This window comes from Canis lupus, chromosome 24, assembly GCF_048164855.1.
Source record: "Canis lupus baileyi chromosome 24, mCanLup2.hap1, whole genome shotgun sequence".
Lineage (NCBI taxonomy): Eukaryota > Metazoa > Chordata > Mammalia > Carnivora > Canidae > Canis > Canis lupus.
The window spans coordinates 8321329-8343102 of record NC_132861.1 but is presented as its reverse complement, the minus strand read 5'-3'; the positions used below and the strand labels follow the sequence as shown (position 1 = coordinate 8343102).

Genomic DNA, 21774 nt, shown 5'->3' with positions numbered 1-21774 from the left:
GGATAGTTTTCTGAACAGTGCTACTTAAAGTGTGGTCAGCTAACTGGTCTGCAAACTGTTACCAGTCTGAGATGAAGTAAGTACAGAAATTGAGAGTAAGTACTTAGAATCATTGAAAGCATTTTTTTATATCGCTGCAATATCCAAGCACCTAATTTCATATTTTACAAAAATATTGGTCTGCAATAAATTAAGGAAGTCTTAGAAAACTATGACTTAACAAAACTGACTCAAGAAGAAATAAAAAGCTAAACAGACCTACAGCCATTTAAAAAAGATGGATTAATGGATCAAAAACTATCCCCCTAAAAATCCTCCAGTCCAAAATGGTTTATTTTTTTTTTTTAATTTTTATTTATTTATGATAGTTACAGAGAGAGAGAGAGAGAGGCAGAGACACAGGCAGAGGGAGAAGCAGGCTCCATGCGCCGGGAGCCCGATGTGGGATTCGATCCCGGGTCTCCAGGATCGCGCCCTGGGCCAAAGGCAGGCGCCAAACCGCTGCGCCACCCAGGGATCCCCAAAATGGTTTATATGCAAATTCTCCCAAGCCTCCACTGAATGGATCATATCTATTTTATATAAACTCTCCTAAAGATCAGGACAACAGGAAAAGTAACCCAATTCATTTAATGAAGTCAATGTAATCTCAGACCTAAACTAGACAAGGACAGTACAGGGAAAAACAATAAAATCTTATAGTCCAATCTTTCTTATGACCATAAGTACAAAAAGTCTAAATAAAATAATAGAAAATCAAACCCTGCATATATTATTATTAAGTATTAATTTAGATATCCTATTAATATGTCACAACATCGACAGTTTAGAGGGAGAAATAACAAATCATTAACAGATGAAGAAAACCAAGGATAGAAAAACAAACAAGCAAAAATTCGTGAAAAGAGAAAAATTACTGGCCCACTAGAAAAAAAGGAACATTTTCAAAAAGTATCTTTTAAATCTGTCATAAATGTCAATATTGAAAATAAAACAAAACCATGCTCTTTAAAATCAGTAATGAAAAAGATTTCCAGCTATCACTGTTTCTTCTTGCATGGTGCAGATTGAAGGGAGGAGGAGGGAATAGTTATATTGAATAGAAAGGCAGAATAAAACTTTAATCATTGACATTACTGTCCACATAAAAATGCCTAGAACTTATGCAAATTATTAGAACAAATAAGGAATTTTGGATTTTTATTAAAATACTATGTATAATACAAAATTTTATTATATTTGCATATATATTGCATATATAAAAATTGCATTAGTATAAAAAGCAACACATAATTAGATAATACAATTTTAGAAGATATAATTTATATTGGTAACTAAATTGATAAGTTGTCTAGAAATAAATCGAATAAAAGTGTGCAATATTTTTAAAAGAATTATAAAAGTTATTTGAAAGACATAAAAAACGACTTTATTAATGGAGAGATACATTATCTTCAATATTATAAAGATGTCAGTTCTCTCCAAATTAATTCATAAATTCAATATAATTACAGTCCTCTTGTTGCCAAGGATTTTTGAGGATCTGGACAAGCTGATTCTGAAATCTTAAGGAAGAGTAAAAGGCCCACAAAAGCCAATAAAGTCTAGGAGAAAGAACAGTAGGAAAAGGAAAAGATGAAGGGAAAAGATAAATAATTTGTTCATAATAAGACTTTTGATAAAATTATTGTAATTTTAAAAGTATGGAAAAATTGATCAATGAGAGCCTTCTAGAAATAGACCCAGAAATACAAGGAAATTTGTAATATGACAGGGGGTATTATAAATCAGTGGGGAATCAATGAATCATGTGGGATAATTGATTATTCATATGGAAAGAGATAATATTAAGCCCTTACTTTGTTATAAACAAATTTACATTCTCGGATGGCCTGAAGACTGAAATGAAAAACAAAAACAAAACTAAAACCTTAGAATAAAGCTTGGAAGAATCTTTAGAATACAGAACTAAAGAAGCATTTTCTCTTTTTAAAAAACCACAAAGTACTAATAAAACAGAGAAAAATGACTTAAAAATTTAACTACATTAAAAAATAAATTTTAGCCACATTAAAAATTAACATTTACTGGAAATGAAGTAAAAAAGGAGTCACAGACTGGGAAAATCCATTTTTATCCCAAACTCTATAAAGAATCCCTACAATAACACAGTAGAAATGTAAGCAAAGCACATGAACAGACAATTTAAAAAGCAAGAAGCACAAAGGGACAATGGCATATGAAAATATGCTTAATTTCACTAATTATCTGGGAACTGAAATGTAAAACAGTGAATGGCCATTTGAAACTATCAGATCAGCAAAACAATCTGTTGACACCAAGTTTTGGTGAAATGTTACACATTATTTGGGATTGTAAATTAGTGCAGCCTTCTTCAGAAGTAATTTGTCGGTATTTGATAAAGTTTAAATTGGACTATGGTTTGGCAATAATACTTCCAATTTATTGAGAGCCTGCCTCAGTAAACACTAGACATGTGTGCTAAGATGAACATGGAAGCACATTGATTGTATTTTTTTGTATTACAAAAAAGTGGGGAAAAAATGCTTGCTCTTCACTGGGTATTATATACAACTGATCAATCACTAAACTTTACTTCTGAAACTAATAATAAAAAAAAAAGCTTACCCTTAAATAAGAGATTAGGTTTTTTAAAGAATTTTTTTTTAACTTAAAGGAATATAGGGGCACCAGGGTGGCTGAGTCAGATAAGTGTCTACCTTTGGCTCAGGTCATGATCTTGGGGTCCTGAGATCCCCCCACATCAGGCTCCCTGCTCAGTGGGGAGTCTGCTTCTCCTTCCGCCTCTGCCCCTCACCCCACTTGTGCTCACTCTCTCTCAATTAAATAAATAAAATCTTTTAAAAAATAAAGGAATATTAAACAACCTTAAAGCTAGATTTACCAATATTCACACTTCCACATTTCAAAAACAGTAGGTTGAGCACAAAAAGTAAATTGAAGAAAAATATGTAAAATACATCATTTATGTAAATTTAAAGAACATGCAAAATCATACATATATATATCCACTTATGAATAAGAACACATGGTAAAGGTCCTAAAAATCACATGGGAATGACCCATGCCAACTGAATTTAGGAGGTACCCTCTGGCAAAGGGAGGGATGCAGGTGGAGCTTTATTATATCCTCCAAGCCTCATTTCTTTAAAAACAAACACATGAACAAGCAAGGTCTGTTTCCAGCAACAATACTACCTAAACATCTTGGTTATCGTACAAGGTCAGATTATTTGTTGTACTTCCGATTGCTTCACTGTTAAAAATTACTCGTTTGATTTTGCTTTTTTCAAAAAAGAGATGGGGATCAAAGAATCATTTACCCTCGGGGACACAGCGCCTCAGTCACGGAAGTCAGTTCTCAGCCTCGAGCTCAGGGCCGAAATGCCTGTTGAGCGGGGCACCTGGCCAAGCCTGGCCGCTGGCCGGCGATGGGAGCGAAGCCCCTTGGCCTTCAGCTTGCAGCAGTGACGGACCAGGGGCCCCCTTCGGCCACTAGGAGTCATCCTAAGGGCTTACCCCGAGAGGCCCTCCCTGGGGCTTTGGTGGCGTGGAAAACCCAGGGGTTGTTTGACGTTTCTTCTCTTTCTCTGTGTCTTCTCGGCAGGTCAAGGTAAGCGTGGGAAGGAAGGGGAGCAGCGGGTCCTTCACGCGGCCTGTCGGGAGGGCACCCGCTGGAGGGTACCTCGGGGCCCCCTGCACTTGTCCTGGCAGCCGGGGCTTAATAGCTTCCAAATTATTTGCACTTCTATCAACACCCATAATAGCTTTGAGAGGTAGATAGGTATCTATTCTGTAGGCAAAGAGGATGAGGGCAGAGTTGTGGGCACAAAGGAAGAGGGAGATGATGTCCTGAGGATGAGGTGAGGGGGGCAATGAGGAAGCCTAAGGGAGCACCCTCTCGGGAGCACTGGACGGCCTGCTGCAGTGTGGATGAAAGGACACAGGGGTCTCGGGAAGGTCCGTGGCCAGAAATCGTGGCACACAGGAAGTTGTAAGAGAAAAAGCATTGTGCTTGGGCTTCGCCCACTGAACTTCTGTGGGTGAGCCTTTGGTGGAACAGCAGCCTTCTAAACGCTTGAGGGGACGGCTTTGTGGCCTGCCGGAGGGATGCTGCTTCTAAATATAATTGACACGGCTTTGCTGCCCTCCATTCGGGGTATCCATTTTCCACCGCATAATCTTCCCATTGTCCACACTGAGTTCTGTTTGGTTTGGCAGGACTCGCTGCTGGCGCCTTCCCCGGCGCGGCGTTCTCCGCACTCCGCCGTGCAGGGATTACTGAAATAACAACCAGCTTTCCCTCTCGTGGAACAGGAGCCAAGGGCGACACAAATTGTGAAATTTGTTTCTGGTTACCAGGAAAACGTAAAGAAATCCCAATGAAGCAAAAAGGTCGACAAAACTCTTTCCAACATTTGAACAAAAAAGGTATTTTTCGGGTCTTAGATTTATGGAAATCAATTCTCCAGCTCCCAGACAGACTTTCAAACCTCCTATTCTTTGCACTACGTTATTTAAACCCCCTGTAAATACCCTTAGTGGCTCTAATAGTAGCTCCATATTGTGCAAGACAGCCGTGGTCTGAAGACTTTCTTGAATTTGAAAGACAGAAGTTCCGTTTCTGGCACATAAACTTGAATTACGGCTGTGGTAAGACTACCAATGAGGCCCAGATTTTGACAGCTAGGCAAGCAGGTCATTTATTTGGAAAGACTTTGAATCCCTTCCTAGAGTAAAATGCAGCCCTTTATACCCAGCAGGCTTAGAATAAAAGCTTCTTCACTCACTTGATCGGTGTCCTGAATTTTAGGGTAAAGGAAGGTATTTCTGATAACTTGAAAATGGAGGAAAGATGGAAAAACTGAGCCTGGAAAGAAAGCCACCTGGTGGCTTGAAGAGAACATGGGTATCTGAAGCCTCCTGGATGAAACTTATAAAACCCATGGACATCCATCAACCAATCATGTAAGTAAATATTATGCACCAGACCCTGTACTAGGTCCTCAGGGGATAAATATGGCTAAGACACATTTATTCCCTTCAAAGAGCTTGGGGAAAGCAGGCTAGGTGGGAAGAGAGAATTAGTGATGATCTAATTGTGTATGTGCTTCAACAGCAGTGGGTTTAACCAGGACTGGGAACCTCCACACTCCCCCATTGACCATACATCTGCTCTGCTCTGGCTCTGTCAATGACTTCTGGACTACTGGGCTCTGGCACTTTTCTCCACCATGACAAGTAAGGAAACTCCTACTTCCCCAAACCAATCCTTGTGAAGGAACATTAACATGGAACTATTGGGCTCTTAATGGCATAGTTCTTTTCACTTTTAATAGCCCTCCCCATCTAGGGTGCCCTACCAGGGCCTCCCCTACTTGGTTTTCCTGTGGCAGAAAATTGCAAAAGTAAAGACACAAACAAAAAAGATAGTATGTGCAAATTCACTATGTCAATAATATCTTCCTATGTGTATTCTTGTTCAGTGTGTAACCTGATTGTCCAGTTATGCTGATCCAACACTACAAGACTGGAAAGGAGCTGAGTCATAGGAAAGCCAAGCACAGCTTCACCCTAAAACATCTACTCCCTGCATCATCCAAGCTTTGCTGCAGAGACTGGACCATTTATCAAGACTTCTCCACAGAGTGTTACTTTAGGGATCCTATTTTCTTTTCCTTCTGTCTAGCCCACCTTTTGGAAATATACCATATACCCTGGCCATCAGACAAACCTGTATCTGCCTTAATGCAACTGTCTCATTCAAATTCTGCTCCAAAGAGTTCCTGGGCTGGGAGCTCCCAAAACTGGGGGCTGAACTTTTGAAAGCACATGAAACACCCATAATAGTCCTCACTTCAGAGGTTCACCTGGACCTCCCCACAAATAATCTGTTATTCAAATAAAGCAGTTAATAAACAGCCTAAATTTCTTCAGGCATTTTTTTCCCCCTCTAGATCAGAAATAACTCTTCTGAGCAACTTGAAAATTCAAGTTGAGGTACCAAGTGTGAGTCTGAATGGGTCCTTTCTCTTTTTTTCAGAATTGCATTGAAGAGAATGGACTCTCCTAGATACTGGCATGCATTGGGGCTGGAGGTTAGGTGCAGAGATGAATGGAAATGGTCCCTGCCCTCATGTAGCAGATAGGAATAAGCATACTTCACATTTCTAGCGTCCAAATTATTTGCACTTATATCAACACCCATAATAGCTTTGAGAGGTAGATAGGTATCTATTCTGTAGGCAAAGAGGATGAGGGCAGAGTTGTGGGCACAAAGGAAGAGGGAGATGATGTCCTGAGGATGAGGTGAGGTGGGCAATGAGGAGGCCTAAGGGAGCATAAGTGGGCTTTCAATTGGCAAGTCTGAATGGAAAGAATCAGTGTGAGGAATAGCCAGAGCACAGCCAGGTAGGAGAAGGGAGAACTTCAGGCTATGTTGGGAACTAGTCAAGTGTGGCTGATGTGAAGGGTATGCAGAGTACAGAGACTCTGAAGGAAGAGTAAGGTAAGGTCTCAGTCCAGGCTGATGAGTGTGAGTGCAGTAGACATGGGGAGACAACTGGGATGGGACACTCAGATCTGGGCTTGGGAGGGGTGAAGTTACTTTAACAGCAGGGTGACAAAGGAATTAGCAGAAGGGAGAGGAAAGGAGACAGAGACATTTCCAGTTACTATCCAGGCCAAAGTAAGAGGGGGAGATCTTAATAGAGTAGTGACAGTGGGTCCAGAAAGCTAGAAGTGTGAATGACAAGAAATGCACCTTATATCTACTTTTAAAGGTTCAGAAGAGGACTTTTAAATATTCGTAAATATATCTATTAAGCAGTCACATTCATTTGCACTAGTAGGATCCTATTTGTCAGAATCTCATTTGTGGGAACCAGTTACATTTTAAAAAAAATGAAGCAGATTGAAGCAGAGATACTCTGGCAAAAGAGAGGTGCTTGGGTGCCTGGAGCTGTGGCTTTCCTGGGTACACTCAGGCTTAGCTTGAAAAAAATCTCAGGTGGTATTCAATATCTCCTAAATGCACTTCGTCTCTGTGGAAACACCATCTCTGTTTATGTTTTGTTTTATTTTGTTATAATATCGAACCTAGGAATGCCTGGGTGGGTGATTCAGTTGGTTAAGCGTCTGCCTTCAGCTCAGGTCATGATCCTGGAGTCCTGGGATCAAGCCCCACATCAGGCTCCCTACTTAGCGGGGAGACTCCTTCTCCCTTTCCCTCTTCCCCTAACCCCTGCTCATGTTCTTTCTCTCACTTGCTCACTCTCTCTCTCTCTCTCTCTCAAATAAATAAATAAAATCTTTTAAAAATAATATTAATATTGAACCTAGATTCTTTTGTCCTGTCTGTGACTGACCCTAGCCAAATATTGCTCTGTAAAAATTTCGGAATCAGGACTCAGGAAGATGTCTGGTCTCACTGAGACAGATTGGCCTTATGTGCATTTTTGGCCAGCCAGCTGGTCACACTTTTACATGTTGGGAATGCAGCAATGACCAACAGAGTCCGTATTTGAGCTCGAGGACCTTATAAACTAATGGAGAGATATGCAACAAATACATGTGAGCAAATGACACGATTAGATATAATCAAGTGGCATAAAAAAATAAAATAGGGTAATGTGATTGAAAGGAAAGGAGGTAGGGCAATCTGAGGAGGTGTTATTTGAACTGTGGCCTGAAAGACAAGAGGTAAATCCCACATAGACGTGGAAGGTGGAAATTTTAAATAGCAGGACCCCCAAATGCCAAGCCCATGAACCTGGAATCATTCAGTGTGTTGGAGGGTCAAAGTCAAGGCACTTGTGGCTGGGGAATGGTGAGTGAGTGGGAAAAATAAAGTAGATGGGGTTCTCCTTTGGCAAGGGGAGATCTATAGGGCCTTATAGTTGGGGGGGGCAATGAACGTGATTTCATTCTGAATATTTTTGGAAGCTGTCAGGGGAGTGGGATGATCTGGTTTGCACTGTTACAAGGCTTGCCCAGGCTGCTGTGGGGAAAATGGACTTTAAAGAAGCAAGAGTGGAAGAGAGAGACCAAACAGGCAAGAGAGGATGCTCATGGGCTACAGCTGACTCAATCAGAGAGTAGGCTTTAACTGAGTTAGAGATATAGTTTGGAGGTAGAGTCAAGGAACTTACTGGTAGATTTGAGTGGGATGTTACAGAGCAAGAGTAATCCACAGGAACCCCTATATTTTGGTCTTGAACTATTTGGTGGACAGAGTGCCATTTACAGAGGATGAAAAGGCCCTAGATAGGAGTTGGCTTGGCCTAAAGCCTGGGTTGGGAGGATGGATAAGAATCAATAATTCTGCTTTGACTCTTAAGTAGCAGAGATTTAAGAAGAGATGCAGAGTAGACAGCTGGAAGCTGACGTTCAGAGTAAAATTGGGCAGGAGATACTGATTTTTAAATTTATTTATTTATTAAAGATTTTATTTATTTATTCATGAGAGACACACACAGAGAGAGGCAGATACAGGCAGAGGGAGAAGCAGGCTCTATGAAGGGTCTCCAGGATCAGGCCCTGGGCTCAAGGCAGCGCTAAACCGCTGAGCCACCCAGGCTGCCCTGATTTTTAAATTTAAAAGAGCAATCAATAATATCTTTGAGTGCTTACTCTGTACTCGACACCACTGGAAGAAAAATATTTCCCATTGTCAGAAAAGTGATTCTCCCTGAGAACTCCTTGAATAGTACAGAGCTAAGGCTTTGCCTTTGGGCAGGATAGTGAGATGGAACACCCACCTGTTTCTGAGAAGAGACTTTCCAGGGTAAGCATCTGGCATCCTCTGCAGAATGCCAGATCTTTGGCACAAGTTTGTCTTTAAAACAACAACACAATTAAGCTTCTGTGAAGCATGGTGCAGTGTAAATCCACCATGTTAGAGATATTGTCTTGACATCTAGGTATTGTTCCAAGAGCATCACACTGCATCCAAACAAAGGCCTTTCATTGTGGCTTGTGTTTAACCTCAGATGAAAATAGCTATGTGGGAAAACAAATTTCTCATGGGTTGTAAATACTATTCAGACTAATTAATACTTACTGTGTATCTATAGGATCTTCAAATATTAAATTTCTTTGAAACAACTCTTGATGCTGCCAGTCCTTAAATGAATCAGCTTAATGTTGACAATGTAGTACTGCCATTATTTATGTTATGTTGTGTTGTATTATTTAACATCTTCTAACTCTTCTGAGACAGATATGCCAAGCATATTAAAGACACATTTCTAACTAGAATTAGAGAAAGAAAGAAGAAAAGAAGAAAAAGAAAGAAGAAAGAAAGGAAGAAAGAAAGAAAGAAAGAAAGAAAGAAAGAAAGAAAGAAAGAAAGAAAGAAAGAAAGGAAAGAAAGAAAGGACCTAAGGTGAAATCTATAGGGATAGGTAGTGTGCTGGTAGTTTTAGTGGTTAGCAACAAAAGGATATCAGACAATTAAAATTTTCTGCTTTCACACATACACACACACACACACACACACACACACACACACACAATTTTATCATTCCTGGGCTGCCTTTCTCAAAATCTAGACTAGGAGAGTTTTGAGAATTGTTCTTTTATCTATCAGTCCATCCATTCATTAATTCACCACAAAGGGAGTGATGGGGAATTCTTTCAGTGATATACTTTTCAAGGAAGAGATATGGTATTTACCCATAAATTAGTTCATGCTTAGGTAATTAATAAGCAATTTCCTGGATATTAACAAGTAATAAAATATGTAACTACATGAATAACTGAATTGTGATGATGCTGCACAGGGAAAAGTACAAAGTATAATTAGAGTACGTAACAAAGCACCACACCTGGGTGGGACAAAGGGTGGGTGGGGAAAGGTTTTTTGAGGAAATGACATTTCATTTGAGACCTGAATGACAAGTAAAAGTGAACCATGAAAAGGAGCACTGGGTAAGGAATGAGAGGATGTAGCCCCAAATGAACTGTGGACCTCAATGTACAAACAGGATACATCCATTAAATAGTGTCATATGCCCTGAACTTACCAGTACAATTAGTATAGTTTCAAATGGAACTACAGACACAGAGTCTTTTTGTTCTTTGTTTACTCTGCTCTATTCCTGGCTTTTTGTTTTGTTTGTTTTGCTTTTGTTTTTCAATTTAGACCACCTGGGGTAGGCTCCTAGCTCCATAACCTAGTTGTGCAATCTTGGGTTGATACAATAGCACCATAACAGTTGCAAAGATTCAATGAGATGATAGTACCTAGCAGAGTAACCAGTGCATATTGGGTGTTCAGTAGCTTTGGTTTTCTACTCTTTGCATATAAGCAATCAGTGTACAAGCAAGGCTTGTAAACTACATAGCAAACAGATGACATCAGAGAATACTTAGTAGATGAAGAGGCATTTTACTTAGCCTTGAATTGATGAAAGGTTTTTTAAAAGTGTCAGTGATGCAGGAAACTGGAAAGAAGGGAGGTATGGAGAGCCATTATATTATGATGAAAGGTTCAGGAACAGGATGGTATGGCCATGGAAAATTCCAGTTACCACAATGCAAGATAAATGGAGGGTTGATTGAGGAATGAAGCTGCATAAGTATGTTGGAGTCAGATTATTTTCAACTCTGAATGATAAGCTAAAGAATGTTTATTTTATCTTACAAGCAATAGGGAGTCATTTGAGGTTTTGAATAAGAAGAGAGAATTGAATTAGACAACGTAATGGTACAGAATGGGTAAGGGAAGAGAGCATATAGAAGCATTGAAAATATTTAGCAGACTTTATCTAGGCATGATTTACGACAAGTATAGCAAGAAGGAACAGGTGGGAAGGGATTATAAACCAAGAACTGACTTTGTCTGGTAATGGGGGTTATATAAGAGCTGAGAGGAAAGGATTATCTATAAATCTAAGAGTGGATAGAACCTAAATGGAACAGTTAACACCAGTGGGGATGTCAGCAAGAGCCACTGTTTTCTGGGTCTCCCCTTTCCAGATGCCCCAGAAAGAGCTGAAGTAGACGTTAGCTTTAGAAATCCTATCTTAAATAGTTATGGAATGTCAGGGAAGGGGGAATGCTCATAGTCTGCTAAAATAAAGAGCTAGAATTTGGCTAATCTGTTTGGGCTATTTAAAAGGATGAGCTTGGCAATAATCCACATAAGGTTAAATGGTTAAAACTGTAGAAATCCATGAGATCAGAGCCTTGGACCCTAACATTGAGAGGATAGGAGTCAGAAAAGGAGGCAACTATAAAATGGACATGTAATCTGGGATTTAGGAGACCACCTAAAAACTGCACTATTATGAAACAACAAGGATTTTTTAAAAGATTTATTTACTTATTTTAGAGAGGGAGAAAGAAAGAACACAAGTGGGAGGGGCAAAGGGAGGAGAGAGAGAATCCCAAGCAGACTCCCCACTGAGCATGGAGCCCGCCACCAGGTTCCATCTCACGACCCTGAGATCATGACCCAAGCTGAGACCAAGAGTCTGATGCTTAATGGACTAAGGCACTCAGGCACCCGTACGAGGGCTTTTAAAGAGTTGAGGTGGCATGATGAAATGTGTTGTTTTGAGAATGTCAAATGCTTCATGGAAATCAAGAGAAGTGAGAGATTAATGAAGAGCCAGGAAATAAGGAAAACAAAATATAAAAGTATTGGTGCCTTCCAAAAGAATAGGATCAGTGGGAGCTAGAGTAAAAGGTTAGGCATTAAACAAATGTATATGCATATGTACACACATGTACACACACATACACACACACATACATTGGCCCTGGAAAGATAACACACACAGACAAACGGTTGCCTCTAAGAAGGGGAACTGAAAATTGTCCCTTTGGGACAAGAATGCGAGTAAGGCTTACTCTTTTTTATACTCTTGTGTTTTTTTGGATTTTGTACAAAGTACATATAGGTTAATTCTACTAAACATAAATAAAACTATACTTTCAAAAATTGGTTGATGGTGAGGAAGATGAAGTGAGTGCTGACTCTGCTTTCAAAAAGCTTGACTACTAAACCAAAAATAGTGAGATGATATGTTTGCTAATTTTTATTTATAGACAAAGAAGAAGCATCTGATAGAGGAAGTGGCACATATGAGCCAAAACGGATGATAGCAGAAGAAGCAATACTCTGACAAAGCAGGTCATGCTCTGTTTAAAATCACCAGTGAAATAATTAAACCTCCAAAAGAAGCATCTCTTCCTCAGAGATGAGCAAGAAGGAAAGATAGGTGAGCGAAGATAAAGAGATCCTTTGCAGTGAAGGATTGTCAAGGGACATTTCTGACACATGATAAAGCTAAGTCAGTGGGTCACAACCTAGTAGGCCATTGTCACCTCTGTAGAGGAGGAGATCATTCATCCATGAAACTGAGATGTTGTGCTGAAGCAGAAGAAAAATCATAAATATTTATTGAAGCCTTGTATCAGTTTCTTATTGTTGCATAATAAGTCACCACAAATTTAGCAGCTTATTATGGTGTCCATTCATTATCTCACTGTTCTGTAGGTCAAAAGTCCAGATAGGCTCAACTAGGCTCTCAGCTTAAGGCCGAATCAAAGTGTCAGCCAGGTTGGGCTCTTACCTTGAGGTGCTGGAAAATATCTGCTTCTAAGTTTGTTTGGTTATTGGAAGCATTCAGTTCCTTGTGGTAGTAAGACTGAGGTACCCATTCCCTTGCTGGCTGCTGGAGAGGCCTCTCTCTGATCTTTATATGTGCTCCTCTCCATCTTCAAAGTCAGCAGTGGCTCATCAAATCCTTCTTGCACTTGGAATCTCTCTGACCCCCTCCTCTGCTGCCAGCCAGAGAAAATTCTCTGCTCTGAAAGGTCTCATTTGATTAGGTAACTGATTTGCAACCTTGATTACATCTGCAAAATCCCTTTGCCATGTTGTATAACATAATCACAGGGGTAATGCCAAGGTGTGGAGATCATGGAAGCCATCTTAGAGTTCTGCTTATCATCAGAAAAATTTCTTAAGTGCTTACAGAGAACCAAGCACTATGTTAGGTTCTGGGCATTAATTTGAAGAAACCCCATGTGACTCTGGCTCTTATAGAGTTCATCTTCTTGGAAAACAGATAAGACAATGAATATGTAAAAATAAGGTAATTCAGAGATATGTTCTCTTAAGAAAATCAAGCATGGTGTTAGAAACTGGCGGGTGTGCATGCTTCTATTTTAGAACAAGGAAGGCCTCTCTAAAATGGGATTTGAGTTAACTTTTGAATGATATAAGGAACATTGTTCATGGGAAGAGCAAGGAGACAGTTTCCAGGGAGATGGAACTGCAACATTTCTAAGGAAGAAGGTTGGCATATGTAATGAGGAACAGAAAAATGATTGATGTAGCTGGACTGAACATTCCAGTTGTAAGTCAAAATAACAAGATATTCTAAAATGGTCCTCTCCCAGAAGCACTGACCATCCATTGACAGAGTTTACACTTGCTTAACTTCGCTTCATTATTTAGCATATTTCTGTAAAAGTAAGACTGATCATCCTTAAAAATATATCAATTAACTCTAACAACACATATTTATTGAGCAATCTGTATATGCCAGTCACTAATCTAGTTGCAGGAATAAATCAGTGAATCAGTGAACAAAACCAACAAATGTCATTTTGACACTTATGTTGTTCCACTTTTATTGTAGTTGGAGTGATACAAGAAACAAAACAAACGGTGGACTGCAGTGCAGGGAGACAGAGCCCAAGCAGACCATGGTGATTTTGTTGAGTTGTAGAGACTAAAACAAATCTGCAGGACAGCTGAAGCATTTGGGACTTTCAGGGCAGGATCCTAGAAAGGGGAGATCTGAGGACAGCAACAGCCTTAGGAATCTCTGCACAGGTTTTTGGTGAATCTTTGGCTTACTGCTAAATTTGCATTCAGAAAGAAAATCTTGTGAGTCCTGAAAGAGAATGTTTGCTTTAGGGCTGAGGGCAGAACAGGAGATAGAAATTACATAATGCTAGAAGACAGAATTCTGGCCCAGTTCGAATGGCAGACATCTCTGGGAACCTTGGGTATTTAGTCCAGATTCTAAAAGCACCACACCCTATGAGTAAAGACCATATTCCAGATAAGAGCCATATCCTAAGAGTAAAGACAAAACTATCCCACACAAGCCCTGACAAAGAACCAAAACACATTTCACAGGACAGAGAATATTCCAAGTAATTTAATTGTTTGCCAGACAAAATATAACTCCCTCTAATGAAAGGCACTGAAAACCAGATTTCCTATAATATATTATCCACAGTATCAATGTTGAATGTACAATCAATTAATTACTGTACATGATAAAAAGAAAGAAAATGTGGTATAAAACCCAAGAAAAAAGACTGCCAAGACAGACCCAGAGATTACTCAGATGTTAAGGAATTAAGAAAGGACATTGAGCAAGATAATATAAATACGCTAAGAATTTAATGGAAAAGGTGGAACTACTGAGTCAACATGAGGCGTATCAGCAGATAAATAAAAGCTGTTAAAAATGGAAAGGCTCCAAAAGTGTCACATTTGAAATGAAAAATCTGTTAGATGGGCTTCAAAATAGATTGTGGACTCTAGAAGAAAGAGTCAGAGAGGACAAACCCATAGAAATTATCCAATCTGAAAAAGAGAAAATATTTTTAAAAAGATGAACAGAACTTCAGGGGCCTATAAGAAGATATCAAGCTTTCTAACATACATGTAATAGAATTTCTCAAAGGAGAGAAGAGAGGGAAAAAGGAGTAGAGAAACAGGTAGTAAGATATAATGGAAAAAAATCTCAAATGTAGTGAAAAATATCAACCTACAGATTCAAGAAACTCAAAGAAATACAAAGAGAATGATACCAAGATACAGTACAGTAAACTGCTGAAAGTCACATACAAAGAGCAGATCCTAAAGGCACCCATACTACATATGTATATAAATGTTTACCTACAGGGAAACAATAGTGTGAATTGATAACTGGCGTCTTATCAGAAACAATGGAAACCAGAAGAAATCAGAAACAATGGAAACTTTTCAGAAATAATGGAAATCAGAAACTAGAAACATCTTCTAAGTGCTAAAATAAAAAAGAAATGTCAATCCAGAATTCTATAGCTAGTAGAGATATTCTTCAAAAATGAAGGTGAAGTTAAGACTTTAAGATAAATAAAAGCTGAGAGCATGTTGCCAACAGATAAGCTTGTTACAAGAGAAAAATGATGCCAAGTTGAAACTTGGATCTAGAGGGTGGAATAAGAAGTGAAAATGACAAATATGTAGGTAAATACAAAATAGTATCTTTTATTATCTCTTAATTTCTTCTAAAAATTACTGTTAAAAATAATAACATTTCAACTCAGATTATCCTATGTATAGATATTACTCGTATAACCCAAGAAATAGAGTAGATAAATGTAAACATACTGTTTTAAGTAAAGTAGTATAATATTGATTTTGTTTTAATTAATTTAATTTCAGAGATAATTCTAATTTAATTTTTGAAAATTTAGGCTACATTATCACAATTTTTAGAACATCTAAAAATATCTAGTCAAAATTATACATATAGATAAAAAGCCAATAGAAATTAAAAGAAAGTATTTTTTTAAATTCTTCCAAAAGAAATAGTAAAGAAAATAGAATGGAAGAGCAAAAATCAAGGCAAAATAAAAATAAACAAAATAATGAAAAAAATAGGATAAGTATAAAATAAATAATAAGAGATATGAACCCAACCATATCAATAATCACATTAAATGTAAATGTGCTAAACATTCCAATTGAAAGCCAGAAGAGTTAAAATAGACAAAAAAGCAAGGCTCAACTATATGCTGTCAACAAGAATCACACATTAAAAGACAGGTTAAAGGTAAAAGGATGGAAATGTACACTGTGCAAATAATACACATAATAAAGCTGGTGTGGCTATATTAATAGTATCTGAATTAGACTTTAAGAATAAGGATATTATCAGAGATAAAGAAGGAACTTCATAATCATAAAAGAATAAATTTATCAGGAAGATAAAACAAACTTAAATATGCATTCACTTATTAACAGACTTTCATAATGAATGAACCAATGATTGACAGAACTAATACAAATCCATAATCATAATTGGAGATTTTAATATCTCCTCTTTGTAATTTACAGAACAAATAAACACACATACGCAAAATTAGTAAGCATAGCAACTGGGAAGTTGCTATTAATCCATGTGACCTAGTAGGCATTTTAGAACACTATACCCAGCATTTTAGAATACACACTCTTTCAGTGCACTGGACTATTCATTAAGATAGACTGTGTTTTAATACATTTCAAATGATTGAAATCTTACAACATAAGATTAAACTAAAAATTAATAGTAAGATATACACATATTTAATAAAATATCTAGAAATGCTCCCAAACAGTTGGAAATTAAAGAATACATTAAATAGCCTATGGATCAAAGAATAAATCCAAGGGAAAATACTGGAAATATTGGAAATAAAATGATAATGGAACACAATATGCCAAAATTTGTGAGATGCTGCTAAAGAAGTGGTAAAAGGAAAATTATATTAAATGTTTACATTAGAAAATAAAAAGATGCAAAACCATTAAGCTGAACTTCCATCTTAAAAAGTTAGAAAACAGATTTCATTTGAGCATCTTCACTACAAGTACTAGAAGAAATAAAAAACAAGTTCTGGAAGACGCTAAATTCATTTTAGAATTTATATTTGTAGTACATGAATGAAAGTGCTTTTTGTTTCTTTTACTGTGATGTGAAATTAAAATTTTTTACAGTTAGAAAAAGAAGAGCAAACTATTCTCAAAGTAAAGAGAAGAAAGGAAGTAATGATAAGAATAAAGAACAAATAAAATGAACTGGAAAATGTGTAAACAAAAAAATTAACAAAGTCAAACGTTTTTATAAAACGAATAATAAAATTGACAACAGCAGAAAGAGAGAAAACACAAATTCTAGTATCAACAGTAACACAGTGGACATTGCTACATAATAATGGGTTATAAGAGGAAAATAAAAATGGTATTATAAACAATTTTATCTTTTTTTAAGATTTTATTTATTTATTTGCAAGAGAGAGGCAGAGACATAGGCAGAGGGAGAAGCAGGCTCCCTGTGAGGAGTCTGATACAGGACTCAATCCCAGGGATCTCGACCTGAGCCAAAAGCAGACACTCAACCACTGAACCACCCAGGTGCCCCTATAAACAACTTTCTGCCAATAAATATGATAACATAAAATGACAAAAGTTTATGAAAACCTTGTCTTACCAAAACAGACAAAAAAGTAACAGAAAATCTGAAAAGGCTATATATCTTACAGAAATTAAATTTAGAATTCAACAAAGAAACCTTTCAAAAAGAAAACTCCAAGCCCAGATGGTTTTACCAATGATTTTTATAAAATAATGAAAAAAAAACAAACCCTCCAATTCTATACAAACTTTGTTAGAAAATAAAGAAACAGGAAATGTGTCTCAACTCATTTAAGGAGCCAGAATAACCCTATTACCAATCTCCGACAAAGACTTTACAAATAAAGACCAACATCCCTTATGCATATAGATCACAAAATCCAAATTCTTAACATAGCAAATCAACCCAATACTATACAAAAGAAAAAATACATTGACCAAGTGGGGTTTTATCCCAGGAATGCAATCAGAGCCATTAATCTGAGCAATTTACTACATTAAAAAGAATAAAAGGGGGAGGTGGATCAAATTAACCATCTCAATATTTGCAGCAACAACAACAAAAAAGCCTTTGACAATATTCATACCATCTCATGATTAAAAATAAGCAAGCTAAGAGCAGAAATACTCTTCCTCATCCTGTAAAGAGTGTTTAGGAAAATCCTACAGCTAACATCATACTTAATAGCAAAATATTGAATTCTTTCTCCCTAATTTTGGGAGCAGAAAGATTTATGTTCTCATTACTTTATTCAGCAATGTAGTAAGGTTCATAAACATTGCAATAGAGCAAGAAAAAGAAACAGAGCCACGAAGATTGAAAACCTACAAGTAAAACCGTCTTATTTACAGATGGTATGATTATTTATGCGGAAAATTCTAATCATCTATAAAAAACTAACAAGTTAATTTAGCATGGTTCCAGAATACAGGGTCAATATACAAAAGTCAACCTCCTTTCTATATTCTAGCAGCAAAAACAGCTTGAAAGAAAATTTTAAATGAATTTTAAAATGTCATTTCCATTATGTCACACCATTCCTCTCAGTACATGCCTCCATAGGCATGATGGAGTAATCAGTAATCAATTACTGATTACTTTGAGATCGAAACATAAAGCAAATACCATAAATCTTTTAGGAAAAAAATACAGAATATTTTTGCTACTTTGAAGTAGGTGGAATTTGCTTAAAAAGCTTGCGAGAGACCTAAACATGAAACCATTATAAATTGGACCTCATTAAAAATTTTAAAAGTCTGTTAATGGAAAGACATTGTTAAGAACATAGAGGCAAGCCATGGACTGGGATAAAATATTTATTTAATGAACACACACACACATTTATAATGAGAAGACAAAGAAAAAAATGGGCAAAAGCCTTGAAAAAGACACTTCATGATACAAGATGTTATTAATGAGCTCACAAAAAGATGTCCAACATCCTTCATTATCAGGGAAGTGCAATTAAAGACACCAATACAGCATTTCACACTGACTAGAAGGGATAAACTTCGAAAAGATAGACACCAACTGTTGGTGAGAATGTGGAGTAAATGGAGCTTTCATCCATTGCTGATGAAGTAAGTCACAACCATTTTGGCGGTTTGGCAGATCTTTAACGAACTAAATAAAAATAAAAATAAATATACTGCACCACCCTGAAAATCCATTCTTGGAAATAAAAATGTATGCCTACACAAAGGCTTACTCATAACCATGGCTGCTTCATTCATAATGGTCCCAAACTAGAAACAATCTGAGCAACCCACACGAGAAATAACCCACATGTCCTTCTACAGAATGGATATACAAATCGTGGTATATTCATACAATGGAGTACTAGTCAGCGATGCAAACCAATGAACTATGGAGGCCTGTACTGAGAAGATACTCTGTAAATACTTGTGAAAACAACCTAACTTCTCTTTGGACTCAGCTCCAGCGTTTGCTATCCTCAGAGAGATTTTCAACAGCCACTGGCCTCACTACAAGCAGAGGTAGACACTGCCTCTCACGTTCTTCCCGCTGTGGTACCCCAGTTGTGCTCATCTGTGTCACTGTGCTTAAAACAGAGCATTGTGAATATAGGTTTTCTTTCCCACCTCTCTCCCCAGACCAGGAGCTCCTTGAAGTCAGTGATGGTCTTACTCCTTTCTTTCCCAGTATCACCAACATCCGGCCCAGCAGGACATTGTGTTTAAACTCAGTCAATATTGTGAAAGATGAAAGGGACACTACGGATGCACCTTTCATCTCCTTTGCATTTCCTAAAGTCAATACTGTAGTTAGTTATTCAGTAGAGTCTGTGAGGTAATAAGTGACTCTGATTGCCTGGATGGAAGAATTGGCCTGCTGGTTTAGGTTTCTACTGCAATATTTGTTTTTATCACCAAGAGGCTGGCAGATGAGTTGCGAGCTGGGTTACTAACTGTGCAACCTGTCACAATCCCTGCAGGGAGGATGCCATCCTGTTTGGCTGGAGCATGCAGGCAGCAGTGGGAGGTGAGGTGGGAAGTGCCATCCTGAGGACAGCAGTTGCTACTCTGTTGCTTCCTGGTTGTGGGGGCAGAGCAGAGCTCTTTTTCTGAGACCTGAGCAGGGGCAAGCCTGGGGAGAGAAGTGAGAAGACTGACGCAGGGTGAGACATTTAAGCCTCTTCATGATTGAGGAAGCAATAAGAAATCATCTTCCCAGAGATAAAGATGTGGGTAGAAACCAATTCTGTCCTTAACTGCAAGTAAAACCTTAGCAAAAATGGAAAAATATATTCTAAACGTGAGCATAGAAAATGGATAATAGTGTCTAAGAACACATTTAGAAATTTTGAGAATTCTGTTGGTTAGAAGGCAACTTCATTCACGTTATGGTACCATAAGAATTCCTAAATACATGTTCTACTCATAGTCATCTTAAATTCCATTTTAAATAATTCTGTTCTGATTTGGCCTTGTATATTGCTTCTTATAGAATTTAAATAGGAAAATTTTTATACAGAAGGCTCTTGGCATAGTTTATGGATAAGCTGTAACTATTTCTGGGAACAGCAGAAATCAGATGTGATAACACCAGAAACAGACGAGGAGGAGGAGGAGAAAGGAATGAAAGGGAGATTTGTATAAGGGTTAGAGTCAAACTAATATTTTCATCATCTTAATAGGCCTTATCTTCCTTCAGTACTCTGAGCTTCACCTTCATCTCCCAATCAAATATTCTTTTCTCTCTAGCTGATCTTTAGCTACACATAAATCTGATTAAAGAAAAGGCAATAACGCATGGATGACCAATGAATGGGCTTAACCTCCAATATACATGAAAGCACTTGGTGAAATCTAAAACAAAATAAAGCTCTTATCACTTCCATCTCTAAAGAGGAACTTTGGCTCCAAGTGACTCTCTAATTTTGGAATGTATAGGGAAGTATTAATATTAGGGGGAATCATATAATTTTCCTGGCCCACTCCATGAAGCCAACAAAGCCATTGTAATGGTGTAATATGTCACCCACTCTCCGTTCACATCTTTGCAAGTAGTACTATATGCCACCAGGCTGAATATTATCATCACCAGAAAAAAAAGCATGGCTTAGTCCGATATATTTCCCAACTTAAGAATGGGAAATCTGGGGACGCCTGGGTGGCTCAGTGGTTGAACATCTGTCTTTGGCTCAGGGTGTGATCCCAGGGACCTGAGATTGATTCCCACATCAGGCTCCCCATTGGGAGCCTGCTTCTCCCTCTGCCTGTGTCTCTGCTTCTGTTGCTGTGTCCCTCATGAATAAATAAATAAAATCTTAAAAAAAAAAAAAAAAAGAATGGCAAATCTGGAACATAGCAACTCATTTGTATTTGAATCCATGTTTTACTGCATTAAATGTAAATTACTGCATTAACCCTGCCTAAGTCCAAAAGAATTAGGACCATCAAGACCAAAAGATCAATAAACTTTAAATAATTATAAAATTGATTCTGATAAAGGAAAACAGAATAAGCTCATTGCTGCCATTATCAATATTCCTCCCTTCTTTATTTTTAAAATCATTAAACTATTTTATTTCACAAACTTTCTAATATTTCAGTGTACTTTTCTGCTTAAATCTACACAGTGTCAATTTGGCATTTACTTTTGCATGTATATTATTAACCTTTGTTTTTTTATTTTATTTTATTTTTTTTTTTTTTAATTTTTATTTATTTATGATAGTCACAGAGAGAGAGAGAGGCAGAGACATAGGCAGAGGGAGAAGCAAAGCAGGCTCCATGCACCGGGAGCCTGATGTGGGATTCGATCCTGGGTCTCCAGGATCGCGCCCTGGGCCAAAGGCAGGCGCCAAACCGCTGCGCCACCCAGGGATCCCTATTATTAACCTTTGAATGTCCATAAAGAACATACTATGGTGTAAACCAGCCTAGATTTATTTTGCACAATTTTAGATTATTTTTAAAACAGTAGTTTTTCAGATTTACAGGGTAATGAGTAAATGAGTTTCTTGTTCCTGGGTACACCCATACATGCACCCACATATGCACACATTTCC

The 21774-nt window shown here is 37.7% G+C and overlaps 1 protein-coding gene and 1 long non-coding RNA gene across 10 annotated transcripts in view; one reads left to right on the top strand and one right to left on the bottom strand.

The window, feature by feature from the left end:
* Window positions 1-21774, bottom strand: part of STARD13 (StAR related lipid transfer domain containing 13) — a 513518-nt gene that overhangs the window by 446591 nt on the left and 45153 nt on the right. The window lies entirely within an intron of this gene.
* LOC140615707 (uncharacterized) lies at window positions 2902-5970 on the top strand. The gene is made up of 5 exons (XR_012016180.1): window positions 2902-3655; window positions 4264-4473; window positions 4856-5010; window positions 5162-5283; window positions 5529-5970. It is a non-coding gene; the product is annotated as an uncharacterized lncRNA (long non-coding RNA).